Source organism: Mobula birostris, chromosome 6 (assembly GCF_030028105.1).
Source record: "Mobula birostris isolate sMobBir1 chromosome 6, sMobBir1.hap1, whole genome shotgun sequence".
Taxonomy (NCBI): Eukaryota; Metazoa; Chordata; class Chondrichthyes; order Myliobatiformes; family Myliobatidae; genus Mobula; species Mobula birostris.
In genome coordinates this window covers 85,942,606-85,961,447 of record NC_092375.1, presented here as the reverse complement: position 1 = coordinate 85,961,447, position 18,842 = coordinate 85,942,606, and the positions used below count along the sequence as shown (strand labels likewise).

Genomic DNA, 18,842 nt, shown 5'->3' with positions numbered 1-18,842 from the left:
CATAATCAGATTTTTCATCAATAGTATGTAAATTATTGAAGCTGCAGTTTGTCGCTTTATCTCTTTCTCTTCCCTATGCAGTTCATTTATTTTTGTCTGCCTGACATGCTGTTTGTATGTGTTCTACTTTGTTGCATTTTCTGCAAGTTTCACCTTTAAAACTGATCGGTCTGCCAGAACAGTAACACGATTTGTTCGGTCAGGCCCTGCTGCAACAGTAACACAACTTGTTTGGCCAGACACGCTTCTGTTTAGACACTGCAAATTTGTTCACATTCACTTTCATTCTTGACTGCAACTCAATTATATCCCTGTCTGCTGGTTCCATTGATACAGCTATTTTATTTGCTTTTTATATATAACTTGTGCTTTAGTTAGAAGCTGTTTTGAATGCTTTTTTGTAAGATCCAACAAACAAAACCATCCTCTCAGTGCATCATTAAGCCCATTACTGAACTGACAGTGTTTAGGCAACTTCTTTAATTCACTCATTCACTCATGTATGCTGAAATGGACTCCCTTTCCTTTAGATTCTGTTTATGAATCCTAAAGTGTTCTGTAATCAACAATGGTTTTGGTTCTAGATGGAAGGAGGTACAGGACCCTGAAGGCACACACTCAACGATTCAGAATCAGGTTTAATATCACTAGCATATGTTGTGAAATTTGTTAACTTCACAGTATCTGTACACTGGAATACAGGATAAATAAGTATACAAAATGAATTACAGTAAATATATCTGTACAATATACGGATATACATACATATTCAGACACAGCTTTTTCCCCCCTGCCACCTGATTTCTGAATGGTCATTGAACCGATGTACACGAACTACCTCACTACTTTTTTATTTTTTCAATCCTTATTTAATTTAAATATATAAATAAAATTTACAGTAATGGACAATTTTTTTACTTTGTTATTATGTATCATACTGTTGCTGCAAAGACAAATTTCACTGCACATGCCAATGATGTTAAATCTGATTCTGATGTTCCTGTATTACTTTCATGATATCAGCAAAGCTAATTTTGGCAGATTTGCTTGGAGTAGTTAAACTTCCTAAAAAAAAATGTATGCCTTTAAATCCAATGCACTCAGCAAAACTGGCACTTCCTTCTCATTGGTTATTCCATTGGGTTTAAAATACTACTCAATCCATTCAGTATACATATTCCAGTTGTCTTTTGTGTTATCAAATGTGTCAATCTTTCTTGTGTAGCCAGCCATTTAGGCTCTTTTTTTATGATTATTATTAACCTTTACTCACTGTTTATGAACCTATGAGTACTTCCATTTTCTGACTTTTTTAAAAAACTCAGTCGTCCTTTCTCTTGCAAAGATGTGCTGCTCTGAAGAAAAAAAGTGTTACATTTTTAAAAGTGCTACAAGTGTTACTCGACCGTTTCTTGCTGCGCTTTGTAAAAACTCAAACATTTCACTGTGCTTCAATAGGTAGGTTAACATCTTGGATTCATTTTAAAAGTAGCTTGTCGCCACTGTTATGTTTTGTAACTTTAAAGCATTAAACTAAATGAAAGGAAAAGATGGGAGCCCAGAGATTAGTCATATACATTTGTTTTTACTTTTAGTAAGGTGCGTACGTTTGACGTAGTGGTTGATGACCTATGCCATTTATGTACTTTTACAGGTAATCCGCAATGCACTATGTAAACAACAAACAATGCTTAACCAAACGGTATATTTAGAATAATGCTCAAATATTGCTGAAATACTAAATACACAATACACATCATCCACACAGTCCTGCTCAACATTTTAAAATACCAGTTCTTCCTGTGGGTTTCTTCCCACATTCCAAAAAAAATAGCTTGTTGTTTGGTTAATTTACTGTATCCAATTAGCCTTGGTATAGATGGTTGGAGCAAGAATCAGTGAGGTGTTATTAGGTATGTGTGAAAGGAAAGTTTACAGGGAAATGGTGAGAGAACGGCCTCTTATGTTTAAAGAAAAATGAAAAAGAAATAAGAACCTAGAGGTTTTGGTGAGCCCAAATTCAGAATGCCATGTGCAATTTAGGTTTCATTACCTTAGCAGGGATGTATTTGCCTTGTAATTCATACAATGCTGATTTGCATGATCCCTTGAATGAAAGTTCGTTTTGTGAAAACAGTTGTGGAGACTTTATCTATACCTCTGGAAGTTTAAAATACTGAAAAGTATTGATAGGTTAAATGCTGAACCTGTTTCCTGTCTGTGGAAAATCCAGAGCCAGGTGACATAATCCTAGAGCAAGGGAAAAAGTCTTTGAGACTGGAGTCAGGAGAAATTTCCTTGCAAGGAAAATAATAGGTTGAATTATAAATAGGAGAGATGCAGGTGGGTTTTTTACAGAAATTATTGGGATCATCTGATACTTATTTATTAAGATAAAATCAGACCTAAATAGTAGTATCTGGGTGACTTAAGGAGTTTGTTAAATCTACTGTAAAATTGTGAAATAAGAATTTGAAAAGTCAAATTATACATTACATCCAGCACACTACAGACACAGCTAATTCACTTTTGATATTGCACTTTCAGGTTTAATCACCTTACAAATATGTTTGTCTGCTACTCTTCTGTTCAGTGTAATGAACATTGTGCAATCTAGCAGCAGATGCTACTACCATTTGTTGATTTGGTTGTTATGGTGATGTAATATATTCATATGCAGCAGGAAGCTGTTTATACATGAACAGATTTGATCGGAAGCGAGGCTTGAGGTAGATATTGATAAACGCAGTGATAATTGATTCCACTGTAAGCATCCTGACGGCATATAATATAAAGGTATAACTGTGGTACTGATGAAGAAAATCAGATGCAATTTACTAAGTGATTTTAGATTGGAATTTTCCAATTGTGGTACACAAGCAAGATGCTCTAATGTCAGCTGTTTAGTGTATGGAGCAGATTGAAGCATCCTGTGAACTGCTTGTTGAATCTTCCAGTAATCTGAATGACTGTTCAATACCAGCTGAATGAAAAAGATGCAGACAACAGTAAGTGAGGCTTATCAAAACTCGTCACAGTAGAAACTTAATTCCGGTTTGAAGTCACAGAGCAGCGTTTTGCTGTGAATACTTTATCACATGTTGGTGTCTGTTAATATTTTGCCCACTGTGCTGTTGGTGAACTTAGTGATATGAACAAATAATGGAAATGTTTATTTTTAATTGTTTTACATATAAATGTGCTAATTGACATTTCCTGTGAACTTGTTCCAAATGCCGTAATGTTTCGTTCTGCAAAATTCTATCATTTCTAAATGGTTCTCTTGAACTCTATTTCAGTTAATGCTGCCAATCACCATTCTCTTAAGTAAGTTAACCTTTTTAAAAACCCGTACTTCAGAAGTGACTGCTTTATTCTCATTTAATGTTCAGTAAACCAGACTTGATTATATTTTTAATGATGTACTCTTTCACATTTTTTAGTTGTGTTTAAAAGTGCTGTATTTTTGGATAAACAATCTAGGGGAAATTACTTAAAGCGATTTGTCTTTTGTATTTTGACCATAATTACAGCCTGGTGTAAAGCATTTTTGAACTACAATTTTATAGACAGATAAATTTAATCAAAGTAGAAATAAGAGTAAAAACTTCTAGAAAAGTTGTGGATTTGTATATTTCTACCAACTTCTGTTCTGTTTTTTCTAAATATTAAAGGAGGACATGAAAAGCATATTCCAAAAGCAGTTTTTTGTAAATGCTGTGCAGAAAATTAGTTTTTGATATATTGCTGGTGTTCAAATAAATAGTGTAAAAGGCCAGTAAATCAGAGGAAGTCTGGGAATTGCACCGTGGATCATTGGGCATTGAGCTTGGAGGAAGTAGATTATTTTGGAAGAATAGAGTAGTTAAATTACATGGGAGAGGCATCAATGACCAAATCCTTTGGAAGTTGGTGAATTTGGTCGAGGAATTCAGGATGATGGTCATAAGCGTGAGGAAGAAGGGTGGCGGACCCAAAGGAGAACGAACTAGTTCTCCCACCTGCACAGATGGTAGTGTTATAAAAACTAAATTGAATTGAGTCCATGAGATAGTAGATTGCTTAGTCAGCCATTGAACACACAGTCAGCTAAAAGATGGTTATTTGGCTGTTGGGCAGATATCTTAGACTTGGGATGTGAGTAGGTAGTGATGGTTGGTGTAGACATAATAATCCAAGGAAAATGCTTCCTGCTCTGTTGACTCTGTAACACTATAGGATCACAGTGTGAGGATGCAGAAATTATTAGACAGGTTATTTGGACAGTGGTCATGAATTCAGGGAAGGGACTCGTAGGTGGATAGATATTTGTACCATGGGTGAGGTGTAGCAGGTGGAATGTTGAGGTGTTCGATGAAAAACAAGTTGGAATCAGCTTAGTAAAACCCTGTTTAAATTGATTTCTGCAAAGATAACTGCTATAAAAGCCAAGCTTGGTTGATTGTGGGAGGTCATGGGATTGTTGCTTGTGTAGCTGATTGCAGATTCAAATAGAGATCAGTAATTTGATGTTCGGATCTAGACGTTCAGATCAGAACTTACTGCATTTGAGATTTGTAGGTAAGGTGAGTTTGGCAGGGTTTACAAGCTCAAGGAGGGAGATGGACTAGAGTTTCAAACTCGGGGAAGATTTTGATACTGCATAGAGGTTGTGGGATTTTGGCAGAGGTAATGTGATAGATAATGGGCCTGAAGATGAGTAAGCTGCAACCAGCACATGGTTGGCCACGTTTAAGTTGTTTTGCTGCTCCTGTACCAGTTGGCTAAGTGCCCAAGTACAGATGTATTTTCAATCTAATTTCTTCTGCCAGCACTCTGAACGTCTGTCATACAAGCAGTGCTGTCATTATATGCATTCTGACACAAAAATTGCAACATTAGCACAAGTATACTTTGAGACTAGAAGTGTCAGGTTGAATTTGCAGTGTGGCACTATAGTATTTGATCTGGAAGCACCTTAGTTGTATTTTGGAGAGAAATAATTTCAGATATGTTGCACTGGAAAAAATATAGCAAAATACCTTTGAATTTTGAGGCAGCTATGATTCCCATAGTCATTATGATGTGAATGTTCTATAGGCTCTTAAAATCAATTAAAATTGATGAAAATTTTTACTAAGTATTCATTTTATGACAAGTACAAATGTTGTTTGTGCCAAGTAGTATCCTAAAGCTTGGGACTGGTTGCCACTTAATTGTTTCTCAAAGGGTGTGCATTAAGTGTGGTGGTACCCAAACTGTTTGTATTAGATCTACAAATCCAAAATACATTTAAACAACAGAAGAGTAAAAGGTTAGCTATTAAACCATCTTCTTGAAAGTTCACATCATCATAATTTGGCCATCTTATGAAAAAGATGACAATGTGATAGGGAGAGGGTAGAAACATAATATCATTATTTTGCACTGATATTTACTTGGAGGTAAAACATACAGACCTTGCATTGGAAGAGGAGATGAATAATGTGATGTATGCTTAAAATGGGAAAAAGAAGTAAATCAACAAAAGAACCATGATTGCACCCATGCATTAAAAGAATCTGGGGAAAATACATTTAATTAATAAATCATTAGGAAAAGCTGTCATACAGAAGTCCGGTGCGTAGCTATCATGATATCTAAATCTATGAAGGTGACAAAACATGTACAGGGAATTAGGGTAACCAACTGCACATTACTAGAAAGAAAATTGAATCCTTTTCAAGTTTCTAATGAAGTGCTGTACTTTACCCTGATGCCCAGTCTTTGCTGCAGGCATGGTGACTCATAGAATGATGTTGAATGGATCTGATTTACATTTCCAACATTTTTGCTTTTAAAAAGACTATGCATTAAAATCTATGTTTAATATTTCTGAATGATCTGAAGCAAAAATCTTCCTGGTTAATGTAATTTTATAACATTTGCAGTATTATGCAGACTTCACTTCTATTTATTGTTCTTTCCCACCATAATAATATGGGATTGAAATTTCAAAGGTTTCCTCCCTCCATTGTTTCTGTCTTTGTGGACACTGAAAGAACTGTAATTATTTAGGAAACATCTATTTTCATTTTAATATTTTCAATCAAGAAGAGTAACTAAATGTAGTTACATTTTTGACATTACATGATTATGTAAGAATTTAAGGTTTGTTAAAAATATAATGAGAATTATTTCTCCTGAAGTTTTGCTGAATTGTTTGTGTGATGTTCAGATCCATTGTACAGATCTCAATTTAACTAATTATGCGACTTCTAAAACCAATTGGCTGCACCAGTGATGATTTGGTGAATCATATTAAAGGGTTTAAACACTTACGCAGTCAATTATTTTGTGTTTTATATTTGTAATTAATTTAGATCACTTTGTAGAGATCTGTTTTCACCTTAACACAGAAGTGTCATTTTTTTGTGCTGTTCAGTGTTGAAAAAAGCAAAATTAAGTCCACATACCAAATCTCCTCAAACTCCTAATGAAATACAGTCACTGTTGTGTCTTCTTTGTAACTGCATTGTTATGTTGGGCCCAGGATAGATCTTCAGAGATGTTGACACCCAGGAACTTGAAATTACTCACTCTTTCCATTTCTGATCCCTCTACGAGGACTGATGTGTGTTCCCTCATCTTAACCTTTCTGAAGTCCACCATCTTTGGTCTTACTGATGTTGAGTGCAAGGTTATTGCTGTGACACCACTCAACTAGCTGATATATCTTGCTGTTGTATGCTTTCTTGTCCCATCCGAAATTCTGCCAAGAATAGTTAAACAACAGGAATTCTGCAGATGCTGGAAATTCAAGCAACGCACATCAAAGTTGCTGGTGAACGCAGCAGGCCAGGCAGCATCTCTAGGAAGAGGTACAGTTGACGTTTCAGGCCGAGACCTGAAACGTCGACTGTACCTCTTCCTAGAGATGCTTCCTGGCCTGCTGCATTCACCAGCAACTTTGATGTGTGTTGCAAGAATAGCTGTGTTGTCAGCAAATTTATAGATGATGTTTGAGCTGTGCCGAGCCACAGTGTCATAGGTGTAGAGAGAGTAGAGCAGTGGGCTGAGTACACATCCATGAGGTGCATCAGTGCTGCTTTTCAGCGAGGTGGAGATGTTATTTCCGATCTGCACAGACTCTGGTCTTCCAGTGAAGTTAAGTTGTGTATTTAATATATGAGTAATATTGTAAATATATTGTTAGATTAAGCATTCTTTTTTGTTTAAATAATTCATCATGGTTATATGTACAAAATATGTGAATTGCATATATCATGATGCTACCACATGATATGTGCACACCTCGCTTAAAGAAAAAAAACAAAATTAGACTCTCATTCCAGGCTCCGTCATCTTTTTGCAATTATTGTAATGTTTTGAAGTTAGAAAACAATGTTGCTGATGAGTTGTTTTAAAATGAATCCGAGACAGCTACTGACCTGTTGAGGCTCAGTGAGATGTTCAAGTTAAAAGAAAAGCATGATGAGGAAAGGTCCAATAAAAAAAACAAGCACAGCACGTGCAGAGGCAGTTGAGTTAAATAAAAAGGCAGAAAATGGAAGAATTCAGGGTTCACAGTGAGTACTGGATGATGATAATTTAAAAAATTAGTCAGAAATGACTGGCTACATGAGAAAGACAGATGTGTTTGATTGTTCCACATCTCACTGTGTTATGTACACTGAACTGATTGAATAGTATTTGAAGCAAATAAAATAGCCACAGATAAACGAGTACCACTTTTGCTGAGTGTGTTGGGTTTAAAGACATACAGTTTGCTTCAAAGTTTAACTGCTCCAACCAAACCAGCCAAAATGAACTTTGCTAATAGTGTAAAAGTAATGCAGGAACATTTAGAACTGAAAACATTGTTGATTGCAGAACGCTTTAGGTTTCATAAGCGGAATCAAACGGAAGAGGAATCCACTTTTATATTTGTATGCTGTAGCACTTACTTTTTATTTGCAGTTATTTTGTAAATAATATTCTTTTGCACTTCTGGTCAGATACTAATTGCATTTCGTTAGCTTTGTATCTGTACTCGCACAATGACAATAAAGTTGAATCTAATCTAATCTAATTTCAGTATGTGTGACTGCAGCTACAGTACATGATGGTGGATGAAGTGCCATTCAAACAGGCTGCTTTGTTCAGGATACTGTTAAGCCTCTTGAATGTTGTTAATTGGATACAAGTGGAGCATATTCCATGATATTCTATACCTATGCTTTGTAGATGGTGATAAGGCTTTGGAATGTCAGGAGATGGGTCGCCGACAACAGCATTTCTGGCAACTGATCTACTATCAAAGCCACGTTGTTTATGTGGTTGTGGTTGTAGTTGAGTTCCTACTAAGTGGTAACTCCTAGGATGTTGATGATAGGGCACATTAAAGCCAGTGAATATCAAGCTTAAGTGGTTATACATTCTGGTTTGGAAATGACTGTTGTCTGAGCCATTTGCAACATCCACGTTAATTGATATATGGGGTCTTGGGCTTGTTCCGCATTCAACCTCATTGCTGCCTTACCTTGACAATTTACTTGTTCCTTTCATGGTTTGTATCAAGCTTGGATCATAATCCCTCAACTTTGGTTCTATCCACAATATTTAACTGCATCTCTTTATCCTAATATAACTGCCTGAATTTAGTTTGTCACTATCAACCTACAAATGATATTCTCTTATAATTTTTCCTTCCAGGACTCTTGAATGAGTTAATGCCCTCCAGTTGCATGTTAACTTCTGAAGCTCTTTTCAAATTACTTGAATCTGTCTTCTTTCCAGAGCCACATTCACACAGTTTTCATTAAAAAAAGCCATATTTTCCTCACTTGCTGCTCCAAAATTTGCTTTTTCTACTTTTGTTATTATTCTTCTGTAGTCTACTTGTTTACATGTGGATAAAGAATCTCTTCAGTAAAGATCTGGGCTTGGAGGATTTAAGTCATTAAGAGTCTTGCATGCTGTTGAATGTACATGATAAAGGAATGATCTGTTGAGCTGTTTAAAACATTAAGGAATGGAATACAATGCAAAATGGTGGAGTTAAAAGCAAAAGAATTAAAAAGATTACTTTTATTAGTGTGCAAAGACACCAGTGTTGTTTACTTTAGGTTTTGAGTCTCGCTCATCATAATAATGTGATTTTCTGTTCTTGGATCAAATGTGAATGTGGTACTTTCCTACATTGAGCACCATTTACCATAATGTTGCCCACTTACTGTCTGTCCAGCTTCTATACACACAGTTTACTGTTGTCTTCTATTGTAATGCTTTCAGTTTTGGAAATGCGTTTGTACTCCTCTGTTATGTTGGGGGGGGGGGTGAATGTGCAGATTGCTTGTTACATCCCAGTGATCAGTGAGTTTTCCTTTTATTCTTATCTTCTGTCACCATCACCCATCCAGTTTTTGATTTGTGTCACAAGATAATCTCATTTCAATTTTTGTGTGCAGAATTGTATCATTCCTTAAATTTAGACAACATCTCTATACTTTTTTTGTTATCACATTAGAAACTCCCTTATAAAAGTTCATCTGTAGTAGTCAAGTGTCATATAATGTATCCATTGCAATGGTATACTGACTTTTATGGCCAATGAATAGATCATATTTATTAAAATTCTTATTGTTACGTACCCCATAACGGGTTAAAAGAACCAGCAGAAATGGAACACACCTGGAGTCTGGTTTTGCTGTTAACTAACTCCATTTTATTAGTAAATACGTAATAAAAGTAACATAAAACCAGATAAATCAAACAGGTTAGCAGAGCTTATGCATATATAGGTGGGGAAATATAAAACCCAAACATCTTCAAGCTTAGGTGGTAATTGATAATCTTACGATGGTATGTAAAAAAAAAAGTAGTTCTGTTCAAATGCACAGGTTGGTTAATGCGAGATGTTTGTAATCCAAAGGCGAATGTTGTGAGAAGGAATTATGTCGATATTCCACAGATTCCACGGCAGCAATACAAGATAACAATAGTAGTAGGTTTTCTCTCTGAAGTTGTTCCACTCCACACACAAAATATCACCGACAATGATCTTCAACAAATATCCTTTCAACACAAGTAGTACCACACCCGAATTCTGCTACGGGACATCTCAAAGTGGTGGCCACAGGATACTCCAACAGAATCCACGTGTGGATTATCACCAACAGTAGTTTATCACAAAGGGGACCCTCTTCAAGGGAAATACCACCCAGGCAAGGTCGACACACCGGTAGATTCCTCAAGGTTACCTCAAACACACAACGTGATAGCCACTTATCCAGTTCCACGACATACCAAATAACCCCAACAGTGATTTACCACAGGGGTGCCTTTCTTCAGTGAACTACCACACCCAGACAAAGGGTAATTGCACACATGGTAATCACAAAGGAATTCCCTCACCAGAGAACCCACTCTTGTGGATTAACTAAGTGACAATCACACTTTTGTAGTCGAATGGAAACAAACTCACCCTCATGGGCTACTTAGAGAGAGAGTCCAAACAGTCATCTCTTTGTCACTAGGTTTCTTCTGTTTCAAACCTATCTCTCCTCTTTTCTCTTCCTGCAAACTTGTTCTAGTTGCAGAAAACTTATGAGAGTCATTTATCAATACTCAGGATTGATCTCAACTCACCCCTTTTGGGCTACTGAAAGTTTAAACCAGCGACTGACTCACTGGTGTCTTCCATTGACCGAATCCATCTTGACTGTAACTGTGTGTGTCTGAATGTCCTTGTATATTCAAAACAAGCTGCAGAGAAACCATAACATCGATTGTCCATCAAATAACTCCACATCTCTCTCTCTCTCTCCCCCCCCTCTCTCTCCCCCCTCTCTCTCCCCTCTCTCCCCCCCCTCTCTCTCCCCCCCTCTCTCTCCCCCCTCTCTCTCCCCCCCTCTCTCTCCCCCCCTCTCTCTCCCCCCCCTCTCTCTCCCCCCCCCTCTCTCTCCCCCCCCTCTCTCTCCCCCCCCTCTCTCTCCCCCCCTCTCTCTCCCCCCCTCTCTCTCCCCCCCCTCTCTCTCCCCCCCCTCTCTCTCCCCCCCCTCTCTCTCCCCCCCCTCTCTCTCCCCCCCTCTCTCTCCCCCCCCTCTCTCTCCCCCCCCTCTCTCTCCCCCCCCTCTCCCCCCCCTCTCTCTCCCCCCCCTCTCTCTCCCCCCCCTCTCTCTCCCCCCCTCTCTCTCCCCCCCCTCTCTCTCCCCCCCCTCTCTCTCCCCCCCCTCTCTCTCCCCCCCCTCTCTCTCCCCCCCCTCTCTCTCCCCCCCCCTCTCTCTCCCCCCCCTCTCTCTCCCCCCCTCTCTCTCCCCCCCTCTCTCTCCCCCCTCTCTCTCCCCCCCTCTCTCCCCCCCTCTCTCTCCCCCCCTCTCTCTCCCCCCCTCTCTCTCCCCCCCTCTCTCTCCCCCCCTCTCTCTCCCCCCCTCTCTCTCCCCCCCCTCTCTCTCCCCCCCTCTCTCTCCCCCCCTCTCTCTCCCCCCCCTCTCTCTCCCCCCCCTCTCTCTCCCCCCCTCTCTCTCCCCCCCTCTCTCTCCCCCCCTCTCTCTCCCCCCCTCTCTCTCCCCCCCTCTCTCTCCCCCCCTCTCTCTCCCCCCCTCTCTCTCCCCCCCTCTCTCTCCCCCCCTCTCTCTCCCCCCCCTCTCTCTCCCCCCCTCTCTCTCCCCCCCCTCTCTCTCCCCCCCCTCTCTCTCCCCCCCCTCTCTCTCCCCCCCTCTCTCTCCCCCCCTCTCTCTCCCCCCCTCTCTCTCCCCCCCTCTCTCTCCCCCCCTCTCTCTCCCCCCCTCTCTCTCCCCCCCTCTCTCTCCCCCCCTCTCTCTCCCCCCCTCTCTCCCCCCCTCTCCCCCCCCTCTCCCCCCCCTCTCCCCCCCCTCTCCCCCCCCTCTCCCCCCCCTCTCCCCCCCCTCTCCCCCCCCCTCTCTCCCCCCCCCTCTCTCCCCCCCCCTCTCTCCCCCCCCCTCTCTCCCCCCTCTCTCTCCCCCCCCTCTCTCTCCCCCCCCTCTCTCTCCCCCCCTCCCTCTCCCCCCCTCCCTCTCCCCCCTCCCTCTCCCCCTCCCTCTCTCCCCCTCCCTCTCTCCCCCCTCTCTCTCCCCCCTCTCTCTCTCTCTCTCCATCCCTCCCCTCAAACAGTGTCCAAAAGTCAGTCTCATTCTCCTGACGTTTTAAAGTGGCAGTCCACAGAAAATATGAATCCTAGGGGTACATAACATTATATAATAAGAGTAATTTTTTAAAACTCCCAGTAGCAGATGTAACATGCTGAAAAAATACTATATTTTCCAAAATAAGCTTTATTCCTAATAAGGAAAACACACAGAAGAATAAACACAACAGGCTCCCCAACACCAGAAATCAGCTTACTAGGCCTCCAGTATCAGGATTCTGGAGCTGCATTTAAAAGACCAGTTTCCCTCACCAAATTCCCTTGTTCATCACATTACCATTCTTTGCAGTCCACTGAAGCTGTATTCTGTGCTGCATGAACTTCCCTTAATTTCTCCTGTGTTTTCTCTGTACTTATGTTAATTACTTTAATCTCATTATCATCATTAAATTATGGCTGTCCACTTTTTTGTTGCATGTATTGTGTCTTCAACAGTGAAGACAGCCATGAAATACTTGTTTAAAGCCTTTTTCTTACTCCCTATTATAATTTCTCCTGCAACTCCCTCTAAGGGATTAATGATTAATTTGGTGCTTTTTTTTTGCAAGATGTATTCCCAGAAATTATATTATATTACTTGATACTTCTCTGTATGAATGTTTTGGCCATCCTTGACTTGTTCCTAAAATACTTTAAATCCTCTGGTTTATTATAGTTCTTGGTGTAACTTAAAGTCATTTCTAATCAATTTCCATCCATATTCTTCTGTAGGCTGGATAGATCATGTTGTTTTTCAACTGACTCTGTATTTATTGAGAATTGTGTATTTTCTTTTGTTTACTATTTTTTATCTACTGGCTAACTTATTATCATATTTCTTAATTTACTTGAACCAGCTGGCTTCTCGAATAACTCATTCAGCTTTTTTAATTATAAACTTCTGTTTTCTGCCTTGTATGTGTCATTCTCAAAAAGTAGAATAGCCTATTATACTTTGATCACTTTCCTGCTAGAAGATCTCATACTCTGAAATTACTGATCAGATCTTATTATACTAGAGCTCTTCATGTTTTTTTTTATAAGGACTGTATTCATCCAGTTTCTGTCTGTATTGTGACTCTTTTAAAGATAAGACTTTCAATTCCTGGTGTCTTTGAGGTGTTTTCCCTTCCATATTTCACAGGGCTTCATAACTGCATCTCCTCTATTTCCCACACCTCAATGCTCCCACACCCTTCTCCCAATCAGAATAAATATGGGTTCTGCATGCTGTAACTTTCCACCCCACTGACATCTACACTTAGTAATTTCTTCCAGCTTCAATAGTGTTTCTTAATCCACTGAAACTGTTTCAGAATTATCTGTATTTGTATTATTCGTTCATTTACCTGTTATAAAACCAGCATACATTCAGATGAAGTGCCTTTTATAGCAATGCTTAGTTGCAATACATAATTCCCCTGCCATTTCAAAGGCTTCAAAGGTACAAACAATGTCAGAGAAATGTATACAATATACATCCTAAAATTCTTTTTCTTCACAACCATCCACGAAAGCAGAGGGGTGCCCCAAGGAATGAATGACAGTTAAATGTTAGAACCCCAAATCCCCCTCCCAGCTCTCCCCCTCCCACATGTAAGCAGCAGCAAAGCAATGATCCCCACCAGCAAAAAAAGCATCGGCGTCCCCCACCAAGCACTCAAGTGTGCAGCAAAGCATCAATAAAAACACAGACTTGCAGTACCCCAAAGACTACTCGTTCACTTGGTAATTCGACATACCACAGGTTCTCTCTACTCCCTATAAGGGAAAAAGAGATGTCTCCGTTTCACAGTGAGAGGGGAGACATAACAAGCAACTCGTTAATTTACAGTGTTAAAAGTCTGTTGCATCACTTTTTCCACGCTCTGTGCCCAAAGAACTCGGGTTTCTGGGTACATAGCTAGCAGCTAGCTTGCTGCTTTCGATCTTCCGTCTCCCACAGCACACCAATTTCCTGCAGAGGCACTGACCTTGAGCCTGCCCACCTCTAGAGCTGCGAAATCCTGAAACTCCAAAGGCGCACTAATCTTCTGGGCTGTGTCCTTGGTATATCGAATAATGGCCAGTCGTGAGACCCCGAGAACAGGTCCCATTCCTGCAAAGAACCGAAGTCAGCATGTAACTCCCAGGTCAGGTTCTTCAAAAGAACCCTGAAAGGGAAAAATAGAGATATTAAAGATAGAAATAGAGCTATTTCCAAAGATGCAAGCAAAGGAGTCACCATTATCTCCTAAGCTTCAATAGTTTTATTTGTTTTTAATTTGTTAGATTACTGTTAATTATAGTTGTAGCAAATTTAGTTTTGGTAGTAGATACAGTTTATTCTGCCTGGAGATTAGTGGCAGTGGTGTTCCGCAGCTGTTTTGGGACCCCTACTCTTTGTGATTTTCATAAATGACTCGTATGAGGAAGTGGAAGGGTGGGTTAGTAAGTTTGCAAATGACATGAAGACTGGTGGAGTGGTGGATAGTGTAGAAGGGACATCGACAGGATGCAGAGCTGGGCTGAGAGGTGGCAGATGGAGACCAATGCAGAAAAGTGTGAAATAATACCCTTAGGAATTTGAATATAGAATAAGTGTTAATGGTGTGGAGGAAAAGCAGGAGCTTGGGGTCCACATCCAGAGATCCCTCAAAGTTGCCGCACAAGCTGACAGAGTATATAAGAAGGCATTTAGTGTGTTGGCCTTCATTACTTGGGGATTAACTTCAGGAGGTGTGAGGTAATGTTGCAGCTCTATAAAACTCTGGATAGACCACACATGGAGTATTGTGTTCAGTTTTGGTCACATCATTATAGGGAGGATGAGGAATCTTTAGAGAGGGTGTAGAGGAGATTTATCTGAATGCTGCCTGGATTAGAGAGCATGTCTTAAAGGTTGAGCAAGTTCTTTAGGGCCAAGGAGGAGAAAAGGAAACTCGATAGAGGTGCGTATGATGAAAACAGGCATAGACAGAGTGACGGTTAGTGTCTTTCTCCCAGGATGGAAATGGCTGGCTATACAAGGTGGCATAATTTTAAGATGGTTGGAGGAAAGTATAGGGGCAATGTCAATGTACACGAAGAGTGGCATGTGCTTCGAATGCTTTGTCGGGGCGGTGGCAGAGGCAGAAACATTAGGGACATTTATGAGACTCTTAGATAGGCACATGGATGAAAGAAAAATGGAGGGCTGTGTGGGAAGGAAGTGTTAAATTGATCTTGGAGTACAATAAAAGGTCAGTGGTTGAAGGGCCTGTATTTGTCTATGTTCAAAATATAAACTCTTTGTTAATTTAAATCATTCCCTTGAATTATAATATCAGTCATCTTCCTATGGTCTTGTAACTTCATTGGCTGGAAGAAAGGGAGAAAATGGAAGAACACCATTTGACTTCAACTTTCTAAACTAACAAATATGCATCAGTTGTGTATTCTCACCTTTTGACATCTAATTCTAACCCTCTATGCCTTCTTTCTCACTTGCCTTTACGATCTCCATTTAAATGCATTTTAACCACTCCAAAGGTGGCAAATTTGATTTTCTCACCAATTTATGGGCAAAGTTATTTTTTAATGAATTTGTTATTGATATATTGGTGACAACCCTATAACAAATGCTCAAAGCTATGCTCTTCTTCATAAATGGAAGCATATTATCTGAAACTGCTCTTTCAAAATCCCTTCATGATTTTAAAGATATGTAAGAGGTCAATGCCTTTTCTAAGAGACACAATTTCTCTGACCTTTCTTGCTATAAACATCTTACATGTAGATATAGAATACAAGTGCAAAGAAATTAAACTTTTATGAAATACGGGTAAATCTTTGGCTGGAGTGTGTTCGTTTCTGGGCACAGCTGTTTGGAAAAGCTGCATAATAGATGTAATCACGTGATAGCAGTGAGGAGGGTCAATTTTGTGGAGAAGTTTGTTTTGCTGAGAGCAAAGGAGAAATCTTGAATGATGAGCAGTGGTTTTGATAAATTAAAAAGCCATTGATCCAGTAATGTAGGATGTTGGTCAGAAGATCTTTTATATAGATCAGGTTATGATTTGGAATATATTATTGAAAACATGAACAGATGCAGATCATATCATTCAAAAGATACTGGATAAATGTTGGAAAGGAATACACTCACAGCAGAATGGATCAAGAGCTGCTATGTAGGACTCATAGGATTAAAAGACTAGTCTAGACACAGGGGCCTGTACAGAACCATTGTCTATGCTTGTTGTTATGCAAATAAAATGTTATGCTTTATCTTGTAAATTATTATCTGTATGCCAAGTAATCAAGAGTACAATCTTCAAGGTTCTTTGAGATTCTACTGTGTAATATACACAATGCTTGAATGCCTAGCATAGTAAGTAGTGATGTCACCAATGGATTCCTTGATGAGGTTTACTACTTAGTTAAGCCACAATCTGAATCCCAAAGATGATACTGAACAAATTTAATCAAGATAGTCATTAATTCCAGATGTCTGAAACACGTCTAGAGTTTTAATGTATTTGTTGTAAGGTCATTTTACCTCATTTAACAATACAAGTGTCCCCCACTTTTCGAGCGTTCGCTTTACGAAACCTCACTGTTACGAAAGATCTACATTAGTACCCTGTTTTCGCTTTCAGAAGGTGTTTTCACTGTTACGAAGAAAGGCAGCGCGCGATAGAAGGCAGCATGCACCCCGAGCAGCTGCTCTGCGCCGGATTCAGAACTGCTTTGCTTAAACACATTGCATTGAACAGCTGTTAGCAAGATGAGTTCTAAGGTGTCGGAAAAGCCTGAAAGAGTAAGGGTGTTACACTTAGCGTAAAACTAGACATAATTAAGCGTTTCGATCGTGGTGACTGAAGCAAGGACAAAGTGAGTTTGGCTTGTGGAAGCTGACGAAGATGATGTTGAAGAGGTTTTGGCATCCCATGACCAAGAACTGATAGATGAAGAGCTGATGCAATTGGAAGAGGAAAGGATGACAATCGAAACCGAATGCAGTAGCGAAATGAACGTGAAGCAACTGCATGAGATTTTCGCTGCAGTGATAAAGTACAACTTTAATTTTGAAAGGGTACGTAGGTTTAGGGGATATTTGCAGGATGGTTTGAGTGTTTACAAAGAACTGTATGATAGAAAAATGCGCGAGGCTCAGCAGTCAAGCAAGCCTTCCACATCAGCCGCAGCAGACGATGAACCTCGATCTTTGACATCGAGGTGAGCAGTCATAGGAGAAGATGAGCTGCCTGCTCTGATTGACGATGAGATGACACCCCGGTGTCCCACCACCCCAACCCCTGAGCCCCGGACAGATACTGTACCGATTAGCGGAGAATGCAACGGTAGCCGGGAGGCACACAACACATCTTTAAGAAAAAGGCAGAAATAAGCATACTAATTAATTAGGTGCCGCCAACACGTAATTGTTCACCCAGATCAGTGCCGATTTCCGATTGCATCGCCTCTGATCTGGGCCGACAATTACGTGTCGGCGGCACCTAATTAATTAGCAAGTTTATTTCGGCTTTTTTCTTAAAGATGTGCTGTGTGCCTCCCGGCTACTGCTGCGTTCTTTGCGGCAATGTATCGGGTCGGCGGCCTGGAGGGTGGGGGCCACTGCACCACCCAACCTGCGACGACTCAGTCTAACACACCATCAGTGTGCTCAGCGCTGTTTTCCCAATTCCAGTAGGTGATACTACACTGTACATGCATTATTTCTATATTATATAGGCTGTGTATTTTTACATGTTATTTGGTAGATTTGGCAGTCTCATAGCTTAAAGGTTACTGGAGAGTGCGTTTATGCCAACAGCGCTTGCGTGAGATTTTCGCTACGGAGATCTGTGCAGGCAATCGTTGTAGAGAAGTATTTCTACTTTATGTAGGCTGTGTATTTATCGTATTATTCCTGCTTTTACTATATGTTACTGTTATGTTAGGTTTTATGTGTTATTTGTCATGATTTGGTAGGTTATTTTTGGGTCTACGAACGCTCACAAAATTTTCCCATATAAATAAACGGTAATTGCTTCTTCGCATTACGACATTTCGGCTTACAAACCGTTTCATAGGAACACTCTACCTTTGGATGGCGGGGGAAACCTGTATAAGGGAAACTTTCTGTTGCTCATAGGCTATCCTTTAGTTTCTCAAAATGCATACAGCAGGAAATGAAACGATTTCCTTCTGTAATATTTCAGTTGATGTTATTCTTATCTGCTGTTGTTTTCCAAAACAATTGGAAAAATGTGCAGTGTCAAAGAAAGAATTACACAATCTGACTTAATTTGAAAGATTTTATTTGTACTACAGATTTTGAAATAATGCATGGGTTGCAATTATGGTGTTGTCAGATGATTCCTCCATTAGTTGAATAGTTTTGATAATGCAAAGAATTTGAGGCCTTGTGGTTCTATCCTTTCTTAAATAAATCTCACCCTCTACCCTTCCTTTCCACCATCCACTTAAATAAATTTTTCATCTTTTTACAATTGTCTTTGAAATCATGTAAATCTCAAGACATGATATCTTAAATCAACTCAGCCAGAACAAGGGGTGAAAAGTCTTTGTATAGTTTTGCTTGGCTTGAGTGCCCCTCCACCCCAAATTCACAATTTCTAGACCTTTAGTTTGAAGGTGCTCTTAAATATCTTGAAGTTCCTTCATGAATATGCTTCCTTTCACATCTTCCATTTTTATTTTGAGTTCTCTTTACTGGTCTGTACCTTTCATTCTTCCACTCTCCTGGTACTGT

General features: G+C 39.9%; 1 protein-coding gene across 6 annotated transcripts in view; it reads left to right on the top strand.

Moving 5' to 3' along the window:
* fndc3a (fibronectin type III domain containing 3A) overlaps positions 1-18,842 on the top strand; it is a 240,054-nt gene that overhangs the window by 71,373 nt on the left and 149,839 nt on the right. The window lies entirely within an intron of this gene.